Genomic DNA, 14,490 nt, shown 5'->3' with positions numbered 1-14,490 from the left:
TTGAGTATGAGTACCTCAGAGAGATTCTGTGGGCTTGTGCTGGTAGGCGGGGGAAGAGTTGGTGGATGGTACTGGGGGAGGAGCACAGTCTCTGAAAAATAGTAGCTTTTGAAACTGAATATATTTATAAACCCCAATACATTTTTTAGCTATGGTGATTTGAATACGCTTGGCCCAGGGAGTGGCACTATGAGGAATTGTATCACTGTGGGAGTGGGCTTTGAGACCCTCCTCCAAGCCACATGGGAGACAGTCTTCTCCTGTAGAGTCTCAGCTGCTGCAGCACCATGCCTGTTTGGATGTTATGTTTGCTTCCATGATGTTAATAGACTGAATCTCTGAACCTGTAAGCTAGACCCAGTTAAATGTTTTCTTTTATGAGAGTTGTCTTGGTTATGGTGTCTCTTCACAGCAATGGAAACCCTAACTAAGACACTAGCCCAGTACCTGACTTATATATATATTTCAGACCCATGCTAGTGCAAGTTTTGTTCCTGTCTGGCAGCTTATAGAACTCTTTCTGTTTTTAAAGTGTTTACCTTTGGTGTCATCTATGTGCTGGCTGCTCAGTTGATCTCCAGGGTAAATTGGCTTCACACAGTTCTGGATTACACCTTTGATCGTACAGTTCCTGTTTTGTTTTGTTTTGGAGACAAGGTTTCCCTGTGTAGCCCTGGTTGTCCTAGAACTCCCTCTGAAGACTAGGGTGACCTTGAACTCACAGAGATCCACCTGCTTCTGGGGTTAAAGGCATGCACCACCAATGCCCAGCTCATCTTGCAATTCCTATGTTGAAAGCTAGTTTCTAATGCAATAGGATTAAGAGCTGGGGCTATAGCTCAGTGATAGAGCAATTGCCTAGCACATGCAAAGCCTTGGGTTAGCCCCAGCATGCTGAGGAGGGGGGCAGGATACACTTGGAGGTGATTAGGTCATAATGGATAAATCTCAAGGATAGGATTAGTGTCATTATCAGAAAAGTTTGACCACACATGCATGATGAAGCATGTTTGTGATCCCATCACCTGGGAGACTGAGGCAAGAGAATGCTGAGTGAAAGTAAACCCGAGCCACATAGTGCTTTGGCGAGCTTGGGCAACATAGTGAGATCCTGTGTCAAGAAAAGGGGAAGAGCAGGATATGGGGTAGGAAAAAAATTTGAAGGGGAGAGGGTCCTAGGATAGTATAGAACACATACTTAGAATACACGGAAACAGGCAGATCCTGGGAGGCAGCTCTGTACCCAGTCTCACAGAACCCAGAGGAAGCAGGGCTCCCTGGAGCTCTAACCCAGGCAGTATCTTACTTAGGTAAAGAGACAGCAACACCCGCCCCAAACAGGGAGTAACTGGGTCCCACTAGGACCCAGGAAGTCACTCCTGGCCCAGAGCACTGGTTCCTTCCCTTCTGGTCTGGGCCTGAGTACTGAGCAGATCTTGGGCCTCAGCTCTAACTCCAGGAGCAACACCCACTCCACACAGTTCTGACACAACCAAGATAATAGGAAAGATAGGCTCCAGTCAGAGACAGGGCAGGTAGCACTAAGGAGATCCAGATGGCAAAAGGCAAACGCAAGAACATAAGCATTAGCAACCCAGGGTACTTGGCATCATCAGAACCTAGTTCTTCCGCACTAGAAAGTCCTGAATTCCCCATATCACCAGGAAAGCAAGAGTCAGATCTAAAATCACTTCTGATGATGATGATAGAGGCTTTAAGAGGGTCATAAATAACACTCTCAAAGAATTTAAGGAGAACACAGGTAAACAGGTTGAAGCCCTTAAAGAGGAAACACAAAAAGATCCCTTAAAGAATTACAAGAGAACACAACCAAACAGGTGAAGGAATTGAACAAAACCATCCAGGACATAAAAATGGAAGTAGAAACAATAAAGAAATCACAAAGGGAGACTACCCTTGAGATAGAAAACCTAGGAAATAAATCAGGTGTCATAGACACAAGCATCACCAACAGAATACAAGAGATAGAAGAGAGAATCTCAGGTGCAGAAGATACCATAGAAAATATTGACACAACTGTCAAAGAAAACACAAAATGCAAAAAGTTCTTAACACAAAACATCAAGGAAATCCAGGACACAATGAGAAGACCAAACCTAAGGATAATAGGTATAGATGAAAGTGAGGATTCCCAACTTAAAGGGCCAATAAATATCTTCAACAAAATTATAGAAGAAAACTTCCCTAACCTAAAGAACGAGATGCCCATAAACATACAAGAAGCCTATAGAACGTCAAATAGACTAGATCAGAAAAGAAATACCTCCTGTCACATAATAATCAAAACACCAAATGCACAAAACAGAGAAAGAGTATTAAATGCAGTAAGGGAAAAAAGGCCAAGTAACATATAAAGGCAGACATATCAGAATTACACCAGACTTCTCACCAGGTACTATAAAAGTGAGAAGATCCTGGACAGATGTCATACAGACCCTAAGAGAACACAAATGCCAACCCAGGCTACTATACCCAGCGAAACTCTCAATTACCATAGGTGGAGAAACCAAGATATTCTACAACAAAACCAAATTTACATAATATCTTTCCACAAACCCAGCACTATAAAGGATAATAGCAGGAAAGCTCCAATACAAGGAGGGAAATTATACCCTAGAAAGAGCAAGAAAGTAATCCTCCTCCAACAAATCCAAAAGAAGATAGCCACAGAACTATGACTGGGTTATTAGTGAAGATTTGTGTAGATAAGCCCAGACAATATTTTATTTTCTATCCTAACACCTGTGGTAAATTGTTCGTTCCCTTTTCACTGACCTTTGATAAATTGTTTTATAACCTCCTGAAATGTGCTCTGAGTAAATGTCTGGTTATTTGTCTAGGAACAATTAACTGATGTCATCTGAGAGACTGACTAGATTCTTACTAGTTTCTGACTATCAGAAAAAGGCCTAGTAACAGTATTGTTATAAAAGAGCTTAATAATCATGGACATAATTTTAAAAATTTTTATAAGATCATCATTAAGATTTAAAAAGTCATCTATTTTATAACATCACCACAAGATAGTACATTTTTATAGATCTATGTTTAATAATAATAGCCTGAGACAACAATTTGACATCTTTAGAGAGTATATAGGTCAAATTACAAAATTTGTTTTTAGTGTCCTCAATTTTTTCATAATAGTGTTAATACTTTAGTACTTATACCTACTCAAGTATGTTAAGTGGATGTTACTCATTTTTTATATAAAAAATTAAAATATGTATATGTGATTTGACATCTTTTCAGGCTTTCTAGTTACAATTACTTTAACAAGAGAAACAATTAAAAATATAATTAGTTATTACCTATAGTATCTTTTATGCTTGGTGTTCCATATCAGATTAAGATAAACAAAACTGACTGTTACAGTCAGACATTTGAGATGTTTAGTTAATAATTTATTATTACCCATATTACTGGAATTTCTTATAATCCTCAAAGATAAGATATTATAAAACAGATATTATAAAACTTTAAAATAATATCTTAATAAATCTCTGAATATGGGGGGAGCAGCTAATGGCACTTCTGCCCTGGTTTTACAAGAACTCTGAAAAATTGGCTTTTAAAACAAAAGAGGGGGAACTATACCCCCAGAAGAAGTCTCCCAGAAATACTCTCTATCATGCCTTGTTCATTTTTAATTTTCTAAATATAAAAGCTCATGACAAAGCTGCTGCTGATTGCCTTTGGCATGCTGAGACCAATAAAAAGTATGCCACAGTTATGTGGAAGGACCCTCTTACCTTTAAATGGAATGGCCCGGACCCAATTCTCATATGGGGCCGAGGATTGATATGCCTGTTTGATGCCAAAGAAGGCACAGCTAAATGGCTGCCAAAAAGATTAATGAAATAAATAGATACCCCTACAAAACCAGGCCCAATTATAAATAGGATGAATAACAACTGACATCCAGGGAAGAGAAATTGCCCTGAGAATTCCCTTCTTTTTCCTTTCCAGGTAAAAACGAATCACCCATGGTGGTGTTTGCTATTGGAAGTTCTAATCCTGATGCTAGCCTCCAGACTTACACTACTCAGACCTTCGATGGGCCATTGACAAGGACATCAAACAGCTAGAGATTGACATTACTAATCTGAAGAAATCCCTCGTTTTGCTGTCTGAAGTGATCTCCAAAAATTACAAAGGACTTTATTGGACTTGATTTACTTTTACAATAGAAAAGACTGTGTACAGCTCTAGACTGTGTACAGCCCTTAAAGAAGAATGTTGCTTTTACATAGACAAGACAGGGATGGTTAAAGAGAACATGAAAAAGGTCAGAGAAGGCTTTGAGAAAAGACAGAGAGAGAGAAAGATGAGCGCTGGTACAAGAATTGGTTTTCAGCCTCTCCATGATTGTTAACTCTACTTCCTTTCATTTTGAGACTGTTAGTTGGGATATTTCTGCTTGTTTCTTTTGGTCCCTGGGTCTTAAATAGGCTGACTGACTTTGTGAAACAACAGATAGATAATTTTGACAGCAAAACCTATTCAGATACATTATCATAAGTTAGCTATGGAAGACCATGAGACTCAAGATGAGGTTGTTACTCTATCCAGGGTGCTCCCAAAACCCATCTCTACCCAACCTATAAGAGGGGACTTCTGCCCCTAGACCAAACAGAGAGGGGCCACCCCAGAATGTCCTCTGACTGGCGATTTAAATTATTGCTTAGGCTGCGAGGCTAAGCACTGCAAGGGAATATAAATAAAAATTAAAAATATCCTTCTGGGTCCCCTGAGGGACAAACCTGACTGCATAGGGGTTGATGTCAAAAGTATCCCCTCTCCAGGCCCCTTTCCCCGCCTTAGCAAGATTGGAATCACCACGGTCCTTCTATACTTGGAGAAGGGAGGAGATGTCAGGGGCAGCCTTGCTTATACGCTGAAGGTCTAAAATCAGCCATAGGCATAAGTCAGCCTAACACAAAGCCTTGGTCTCTGTGGAAAAACATTGAAACAGATAGCTGTAAGATATTGTAAACAGGCAGCTTTGGTGGAAATTTACCAGCCTGGATAAGAACTAGTAGCAGTAGACCTTGTGGATAGGTAACCTTGGTGGATAGTACCAGCTTAGATAAGAAACAAGTGATTCATAGGCAGAGTCATAGTGACATGTTCCCTGAACCTTCACCCAGCTGATACTCTGTTCTGGAAGATATCTGTATTCCCCCGAATACCTACGCTCCTGTGTCATCCCCTTCCCCAAATCCTGCCTTTTTGTGTTTATAATTCCTGTGTGAAAAAGTAAAAATCAGGGTTTGGTTAAAAAAAAGAATACACGAAGCCCACAGTTTGACCTTTCAATAGCATCAGGGAGAAAATAAAAACAGCGTTGGGATTTGTTACCTCTTGTTCCCTGAGAGGACACAGAGAAGGTATTGTCTGTGAAGCAAGCCCCCCGACCAGATGACAAATCTGCTCATTCCTTGCTTTGGACTTTCTAGCCTATATAATGAGTGATATATTTCTATTATCTGTAATATATTCACCCAGTAAGGTATTTTCTCATAGGAGTCAAAATGGGATAAGATCTTTAAGAGTCAGTATTTCCCCACAAGATCCTAAACTATCAGTTCTGGAGAGGCAGGCAATTTATTTACTGAGAGCAGGGTGTCTGGGTTCAAATTTTGGCTTTGGTATCAGCTAGGTACACAGCCTTGGTCAAATTGTTTCACACTTTATGCTTAGTTTCCTTATTTGAAAAATGTAATAACTCTACTATTCAACTTGGTCTGTGAATTAAATAAATCGATATACTTAAAAAGTGCTATGGGCATAGCAACATATCCAGTTAGGACCAAATGAGCTCAAGAAACAAAGAAATAAGCCAGGAGTGTGGCCCACGCCTTTAGTTCTAGCACCTGGGAGGCAGAGGCAGAGGCAGGGAGGTCTCTGTGATTTTGAGGCCAGCCTTGTCCACAAAGAGAATTCCAGGACAGCCAGAACTACAAAATGACAGCCTGTCTCAAAAACCAAAAAAAAAAAAAAAAAAAAAAAAAAAAAAAAACAAAACCAAAACAAACAAACAAAAACCAAATACAAGAATAGACAAAGGAAAAAAATGTTCCTAAAATTTGTACTTGTGTATTTGGAAAACTTATAGGAATATCATCAAACTAATAATACTGAAAAGGTAATTATATATCTTACAGAACTTCCATCTCCCCAAGGATATAAGCGATTGAATACAGGAGCAGGTTCAAAATTAATTTAGATAAATTCTTACAGAATGAATGCATTATAAGTTATTGGAAGATCTAGAGGTGGTGTGTGGAATATAATTACTGTTCTGAGGTAAAGTATAGCAAACCAAGAATTTCCTGTTAGCATATTATAATGACCTTGCAAATTTAACTTACAAAACCGCTTGCTAAATCCCTACCATAGAATTAGAATCTCTAGAGATGTGCCCAGGCTTCTTTTAAAGCTTCCCAATGGTTCTAAAATTGCATGGGTTTTCAGAAACAGCCAGGTAATAGATTGCTATTTCTTTTAGAGTTATTTATTTATTTATTTATTTATAAACGCAGTTGTTTTCGTTTCTGCTGTGTTGTGCCAGGTGTCACAGACCTCCCCTGTGGGACCATTCCTCCCCATTTCACTAAAGAAAATGTTTGACTATAATAAATGTTATTTAACAGTTACACTCGTGGTAAAGTTCTTTGAACCAGCTCTCTTTAGATCAAATTCCCCCTTAGCAGAAATTCCTGGGTCTTGACGACTATACAAGTAGAAGCATGGGCACAGCAGGAAGAAATGAAGTCACTGAGCAGTAGCTACAGGAAGCAAGCTGGCTCTGAACCCTTGCCATTATGAGTACTCCGCTTCCCACCCCCCCCACCCCCCCCAGCCATGACGATTACAAAATCTCCAAATATCAAGAATATGTCCTGCATCTCCAAAAGCTGCCAACAGGACTCCCTGGCTCTGTGCAGTGGCATGTCCAGACAGGATCCTTTGCTTTCACACCCCCTCAGAGTCAGTGAGATGCTGAAGCTCAGCCTGCACCACTGCGACGACCCGGGCTGTGTTCCAGTTTCACTCCAGCACCTAGCTGCAGTGAGCTGCCAAGGCCTTGTCACGCATGCGCCCGAGGGGAGGGGCGGGCATCCAAGCCGAGGAGGCGGGACTGGTTCTTGAAGTAGGTTTTGTATTGGCTGTCTCCTGCAGGCCCCGCCCCCGACTGATGGAGGCGGTGCGCCGACCACGTCAGGCAAGGGAGCGGGCTGCGTCTGTGGCAGAAGTGAGGTAAGCCATGCGGCGTGGCTTGTCGTCCACCAGCAGCTGCCGGGTGGGCAGTCACCGCATCTGGTCCGGGTGCAGCCGCGGCCACGGGGGCGAGGGCGACCGAAGCTAGAGGACTTGGGCTGGGATGCAGGCCGGCGGCGGAGCAAGTGGCGGCAGGGCCGGGGCGGCGCGGGACCCGGGCAGGACATTTGATCTGCTGCCCCTTCTGCTGGCCCGTCGAAATGTCCGGCTCCTGGAGGATCTGGCCTTGAGCGGTTCCCTGGTCTGCGGCTCCAGGGCCGGCTGGCTGTGGAGGGGCTTGGCAGCTACAGGAGCTGGCATGATCTGTCTAGCTTACCTGCCTCAGGTTGCAGTTATTCCCCCCTCTTTCCTCCCCTCCCCCCAACCCGATCACTGGTCTTGGGCAGCTCAAGGGATTCTGCTATCCTCCTGTTCGGTCTAGGGGTAACTGTTTATTCCCCGGGACTCAGATGCATTTTTTTTTTTTGTCCACTTTAATGCAAAGGCTCTTGGGTGAGCAGAGCCTGTTTTCTGACTCAGATCTCTGGCTCTGAAGAGTTTATATGTGGGGCTTCTGAATGTTCAGCAGCTAGGTGGATGTTGGCAGGCACCTGCAAGTTGTAGGTTTAATCCGAGTTTGTTTCAGTCATGGTGCCTTGACCCCTTGTTTGTAGTTTTGGATTCAGTGAAACAATCCTCTCCCTTATACAGTCATTGACTCGTTCATTGCAAACTTTTAAAATGAGTTCCTTGGTGGATATTTCCTGCCTTTGCTTGCATTTAATATGTCAGTGCTAGTGTCTTGAGTTGACAAGATTTGAGATGGATTTTTTTTTTTTTTCGGTTGTGGTTCATTTTCAGGATCTAGATTTAGATGCAAAAGATGGAGCTCTCTCGGACTTCATTCAAAGGTTCCCCCCCGCCCCCCTTCTGATAAACCCTAAACACTTTGGCTCTGAAGGATAATCCCGGTAACAGTGCCATTGAAGACCACGGGCAGATTGGCTTCCTATCGGAAAAGTAAAGGGATGATATTACAAATATTCTGTAATTTTGGAATGTTCAAGGAGAGATGGGCATACAGCAGATTGACTAAACTGTGTTACCAGCTGGGAACCAACTAAATCAAAAACACATGACGTCATTTATGATTGTGTATTTTATGCTTCAGTGACAAGTGTTTCTGTTCACAAACACTTGACTGGCAAGCAAGTGCATGGTTACAATTTTGATTGACATCCCGTTTCTGCAAAGAAAGCACCATGACTCATCTAAATTTTGAAGTGTAATAATGAACCTTTTAGTTATGTATAAAGATACTCCAGAGAGACAACTCGGCAAAGAATGCAGTTTTCAAAGCTCTTGACTTGTTTTGGTAATAAGTGATAGCCAAAACAACCACATTATTTACTTATCAAGTTAATCTAATGGACTGTTATTATTTCTTCCTTGTCCATATCTTGCTTAGTTTTTTTGTTTCTTTTTAAATTAAAAATAATTAAAAATTGTAGCATGTTACTATTTGGTGGGTTTTAATTGCTTGATGTCTCTAATTGAGGCCTGATAATCCAAAAGTAAATAAATTGTTACTTCAAGGTAAGAGACTCCTGTATGGATGTGATAGATTTTTTTTCATATGGTAATTGATTAATGGTATTTACACATAGTACAGATCACCCTTTTCTAGTATAAAATGATTTCAAAGGTAATTATTCTGATATGTTGAGCCTTGTGATACTTGACATTGTTCATATAAACTGTTAGTTGAATTAACATTAGGGGTGTAAATCTATTACAGTCCCTCTTAGGAGTAAGTATACTATTTTGAGCTCTCTCATATGATAAAATACAGCTTAGCCTTAGAAGTATACCTTACATCTGTGACTTATAAATAGCAATAAATTGGGTGGAGCTTGTGTGTACCATTTCCATCACAGGAAATGAGAATTGCTAAGCTAATAGGACAAGTGTTGTTTGTCCGTCTCCTCTATTTAAATCATTTTGAACTTTTTCAAAATGTAGATGTCACTCATTTAAAACACTAGATTAAAACACTTTAAAGTGTGTAAAAAAAAAGATTTTTTAATCCGTTTCAAGTCACATTGAAAGTAATACAATGACATTTGTTTTTTTAAATCACTTTGCTAATTTATATTTTCATTCATTCAGTCAGAGTCAGAGTATGCATGCATTTGTTTGTTTTATTGTTTGTTTATTTGTATAGAGGAGAATGACCTTGAACTTCTGATTTTCTTGCCTCAGTCTACACAGTGCTGAAATTAAGGCAGTGCCATCCTTTCTGGTTTATATCTTGCTGGAATTGAAATCAATACCTTGTACACTTAAAAATACATTATTATTGTTATTATTATTATGAATCCTATAATTATTATTAATATTATTGTTATCACATGTATTTACGTGAGTCCAGATGCCTGGATGCCTGTGAAAGCCAGAGGCATCAGATCCCTTGGGTCTTGGAGTTAGTTTTGAGCCACCTGATGTGAGTGCTGGGAGCCACACTTGAATCCTCTAGAAGAGCACTGCGTTCTCCTAACTGTTGAGTTGTCTCTCTAGGCATCTGAGTATTCTGATCATACAGACACCTTAACTTATGAAGAGGTTATAGTCTGGAAATCTTACTGTAAGTCAATAATATTGTACATCAAGAATGCATTTAAGAAGAATGAGCAGCATGTGTAATTGTGTGGCAAAGACAGATGGCTTTCTATGAGTTTGAGGCCATCCTGGTCTACAAAGTGAGCTCCAGGCCAGCTAGGGTTACATAATGAGAACCTGTCTGGTTCAGTGGGTAGAGTGCTTGCTATGATAACTGGGTTTTTTTAGCATCCATATAAATGGTAAATAAATGGGTGCTTTTAATGGCAGCATTCAAGAGCTTAGAAGGTCCCTGGGGTAAGCTACATATCTATAATAGCTGGAATTGACCAGCTATGGGTTCACTGAGAAGCTTTTTAAATTTTTAAATAAAATGGAGGACAGTTGAGGAGATCACTTGATGTTAACTTTGGGTGTCCACACAATGTACATATACCCATATCCACATATTTACCTACAAATATGCCACTGTATGTGTGTGTGTGTATGTGTGTGTGTATAAACACACATGCCAAAAAAAAAAGTAAGAGTAAAAAAATTCACTTAATGATGGAGAGGTGCTGTGTTGGTAGATGTGTGTTGCCCTCTGGAGGACCTCCCTTTGATCTGCAGAACCTGTGTTTAAAAGGAACTTGGGAGTGGTGGCCTGTGGTCATAATCCTAATTAAGAGAAGGTGAAGTCGAGTAAATCACTGAGTCTTGGTGGTCTGCCAGCCTGCCTAGCCTACTTGGCCAATTCTAGGTCACTGAAAAACCCTGTCTCAAACAAAGGATATAGAATATCTGAGGGAGGAGGCCAAGGTTCTCTTTGGCCTCTATCTACACTCATACAGAAGCGTACATGCCTGCATACCCATATATATGCATGCATGTGTATCTGTGTACACACACGTACACATAATCCATTTAGTATACCTAGTTTATTAATCATCGTGGTTTAGCAACAGTATACTCTACACTATGGGCTATTTATCCTTTTGATCTAGTGGCTGACTGGAAGCTGCTGCTTCCCAAAAAGCCCAGCCTCTCATCTTATATTCCATATGTTGCTTGATGAAGAAAAGATTAACATCATATTTTGAGGTACACTTTCTACTGAAGGTGTATGGCTCTCGCACTATTGTGAAGCTGAAAAGAAACATATATCAGTCTATTTTAGTCAAGGACTATCTTAAGGTTGTCATATCTTTGACTTTAAAGTCTATACAACTCTGGGTGAAATCCCCCTACAACTGTCTCCTGAATTAATATATTTATAAATCTTTTAAGTGACTTATCTTTTTGCTTGCCTAGAGACCAATGAACCATTCCATTTAAGCATGTAAACTGAATATTTTCTTTTTAGTGTTCTACAGTGTATCTTCCAGTCTCTGTTTAGTCAGATGAGCAGTTACTTGCTAATTTGGCTGATAACATGTTGAATAAATGTTATAATTGTGAGTGTTATAGCTATAGTTTCATATCCTGATGTATCCTATTTTCTCTCTTGAACCCTATTCATTTGGGAGGTAGGGGCAGGTAGATCTTTGTGAGTTCAAGACCAGTGTAGATAGTGAGTTCCAGGAAGATCACTTTGTAATAATCAGGGAAACTCTGTCTCCAGAAACAGAAAAAGAAAAACTTTTCTCTTTGGCCCATTTGCTTTTAAGATTTACTTTAAATTTTACTGTTTAACAGTCATGGAGCATGTTGGCTACATAACTAAAGCTTCAGTTTTTATTATATGCTGTAAGTGGAAATAAAGGAAAGGCTTTATATTATTTTGAGTTTTGAAGCATTTAACCAGGTAGAACTTTTGTCTTAGATGGCGTGCTTGCATCTTTGTGTGTAAATACACGAGTAAGCCATGGAGCACATGTGAGTAACCTGATATAGGTGCTGGGAACCAAACTCAGGTACTCTGCAAGAGCAGACAACTTAACCACAGAGCCTGGATTAGAGACTTTTACAATGGATTCTTAAAAACTTTGATTTTTTTAATTTTATGTATATGGGTGTTTCATCTGCTTGTATGACTTTGCACAACACATGTGCAGTGCCCAAGGAGGCTAGAAGAAAGCACTTGATTCCCTGGAACTGGAGTTACAGACAGTTGTAGCTACCATGTTGGAGCTGGAAATTAAACCCAGGTCCTCTGGCAGAGTAGCCAGTGCTCCTGACCACTGAACCATCTCTCCATCTCTGGACTAAAGGCTTTTAAACATAAGGTATTTTCAGTTTACAATGGATTATTGAGATATAACCTTATTGTAAGGATATTATAATTTAAGCCTTTAGGGTACTGATGGGATGTGGGGCTTACCTGAGATGGAACAACAAGAATGGTGTGTTGTGTGCCTCACCTATCTGGACATTGTTACAGCTGATAACTAATTAGGGAGGGGAGGTGGAGAAGCGGTAGGCATGTGGCCCTAGTTTTTGAAGTTTTTGTCTCTCCAGGGGTAGTGGTCAGATAACATGAGAGATACTTGGATATCATCCTCTCAGAGGAACAGGCGTAAGACAGTAAGTGATTCGGAAGCACTTTTCCTGGATCTTGAAGTTCAGAAGGTTCATTCTTTTCTGATTTGGGCCACCAAAGATGGAATGCTTGCTTAGTTTTCAGCAGGTTGTGGAAATAGGGGAACTTCTTATGAAGAATCAAGAATGCAGGGACATTTACTGATTGATATTGGAGTCCATACTGTTGTGAAGGAGGGAAGAGGGTTTAGTGGGAGGAAGACATCTTTAAAGTGTTTGAAGGGCTAGCTCAGCTTGTGAAGTGCTTGCTGCACAAGCCTGAAGGTATCAATTTGGATCTCCAGCACCCACATAAACGCTGGTGTGATCTTGGGCCAAGTTGATGAGTTCTGGAGTGAGAGCCTGCTTAAAAGAACAAGGCAAAGAATAATCAAGGATGATGCCCAGCATGGACCTCTGACCTTCACATATGTGTACATGTATGCACATACACCTGCATACACATTTGCCTACAGTCACACAGTAGGTTCATATCTCCCACACGTAGTCATATGTATACACACACACACACACACACACACACACACACACACACACACACACACAGAGTTTATCCCAACAGTCTTCAAATTTAGTGTATAGAGATGGAGAATTAGTTTGTTTTTGAAATGGCTCAAGTAGCAGTCACTTTGAAGGTATATAGCTAGGATGAATGACATTAAGACCATGGTCCACTCTCTTCCCCTCTCCTTCCTTTCCCTCTTCCCTTCTATTCCCTCTTTTTTTCTAGGACATCTCCAATGTTAGGCAAGCATTCTACCACTGAGCTACATTCTCAGCCAACCATAGCTTTCACATTTCTTGTGTTTTGATACAAATTCTTTCTATATACCCTAGGCTGGGCTTAAATATGACCATTTTCCTACTTTAGCTTCCCAAGTGTTGAGATTATAGGTGATGCCTTATTAACTTACTTGTTAATTTCTTTTGTCCGTTCTGCCTATAATACTGTCAGCATAACAGCCAGAGTAATTTTTTTAAAAGTATGAGTTGGATTTCTTCTTTCTTTTGCCTTAAATCCTCTAATGGATTTTTTTTGTCTTGCCACTCCTCCAGCCCCCATAGACAGAGTCTGTAGCTGCTTAAAAGGCTATGCTATGATCTGACCCATTTTTGGCCACTTTACTGTAATTCTCCCTCAGTCAATTATTTTCAAATAAGCTTGTTCCTCATTCATGTGAGCATATTCTCACCATGGTGTTTTTTTTTTTTTTTTTTTTTTTTTTTTTTTTTTTTTTTTCTGCCGTTTTTCCTTGCCTGGTGTTCTCTTCAGGAGGACTTGAAGTCTCAAGTCACAGGACTGTGATCTGTCCCATTACCTCCTTTAAGACTTGGAAGAAGTCTCAGCTCTGTCAGTGAGACTTTTCTTGCCCATTCTCTAAAAACTGTACCTAGTGCCATCTCTTCTCTTGTCCTTGGTTGCATTAAGCGTAGCAGTCAAGTCACAGGTTCTTGTGACTTTTTTCCTGCTTCTTGTCTTCTATGACTGTAATCCAGCAGGGCAGGAGCTTCTGTCTCACAGTGTCTCCTCCAGTGCCTGCACAAGGCGAACATCTAGGAATTCTTTGATCTGATATATGTAGATATTGGTATTGAAACTTTTGGAAGGCAGGTTTTTCTTCCATGTTTTATGGAGAACCCCTTGAACTAACTGAACTGTCAAGTGAGGATATTTTTTGGCTTCCTATAGCAAACACCTTTGCAATCCACTTTTTAATTTGAATTTTTAAATTATTTTTTTAAGGTCTGCTAGGCAGGATTCTACACCAAGGCTGTTTATCTTTTGTAGGAAAAATATTCTGGTCTTTCAGTGCATTGAATTCTTGCTCTTGGCACAGAGCAGAAGCTTCACTTCATGTTCTACATCAATCATGTTTATGGCAAAGCTGAAGGCCAGGGCTGTGGCGCAGTAGGAGAGCACTTTGATTCTGCAGCAGTACAGAAAGCAAACCAAGTCAAAACAGAAAAGCAAAGCTGATGGGTAGGTGGTGGCTCAGTAGTTAGAGCTCTTGCCTGGCATGTGTGAAGCCTAGGTTATTACCCCCCCCCCCCCCTGTGACATAATGG

General features: G+C 40.4%; 1 protein-coding gene across 3 annotated transcripts in view; it reads left to right on the top strand.

Annotated features, from left to right (window-relative positions):
- The first annotated feature begins 7,211 nt into the window (after nucleotides 1-7,211).
- Focad (focadhesin) overlaps nucleotides 7,212-14,490 on the top strand; it is a 295,918-nt gene continuing 288,639 nt past the window's right edge. The window contains exon 1 of one of the 3 annotated variants that reach the window (XM_034503044.2): nucleotides 7,212-7,284. The gene's annotated coding sequence lies outside the window, so the exon portion shown is untranslated. Of the gene's footprint in view, nucleotides 7,285-7,511; nucleotides 7,631-14,490 lie in introns of those variants that run through there. The other 2 variants (XM_076934681.1, XM_076934682.1) reach the window with 2 other exon arrangements.

The sequence above is a fragment of the Arvicanthis niloticus genome, chromosome 5 (assembly GCF_011762505.2).
Source record: "Arvicanthis niloticus isolate mArvNil1 chromosome 5, mArvNil1.pat.X, whole genome shotgun sequence".
NCBI classification, from domain to species: Eukaryota; Metazoa; Chordata; class Mammalia; order Rodentia; family Muridae; genus Arvicanthis; species Arvicanthis niloticus.
Note: the sequence above shows the minus strand (reverse complement) of the source record. Positions and strands in the feature narration are given on the sequence as shown.